Raw genomic sequence first — 324 nt, forward strand, 5'->3', positions numbered from 1 at the left:
AATTTAAATGTTAAAAAAGTGGAAACATATAATCACCAAATGACACCATAGAGCAGTTTTTTATAATCCTGGAATGGGGAACACATTCTTGAGACAAAACCCAGGCGTCATAAAAAGAAATGACAGGTCCACATTCTTAAGAATAAAAAAAATTCCTAAGCCAAAACACAACAAGCAAAGTCAAAAGATGAGTGACAGTCTACAACCATGCCACCCTGAACATGCCCGATCTTGTCTGATCTCAGAAGCTAAGCAGGGTCGGACCTGGTTAGTACTTGGATGGGAGACCACTTAGGAAGACCAGATGCTATAGGCGTAAAAAAT

General features: G+C 39.2%; 1 pseudogene; it reads left to right on the plus strand.

Moving 5' to 3' along the window:
• Positions 1-197: 197 nt before the first annotated feature.
• On the plus strand, positions 198-316 carry LOC120614207 (uncharacterized; annotated as a pseudogene).
• Positions 317-324: the final 8 nt, after the last annotated feature.

Source organism: Pteropus medius, unplaced genomic scaffold (genome assembly GCF_902729225.1).
Source record: "Pteropus medius unplaced genomic scaffold, Ma_sr-lr_union100, whole genome shotgun sequence".
In the NCBI taxonomy this organism is placed as follows: domain Eukaryota; kingdom Metazoa; phylum Chordata; class Mammalia; order Chiroptera; family Pteropodidae; genus Pteropus; species Pteropus medius.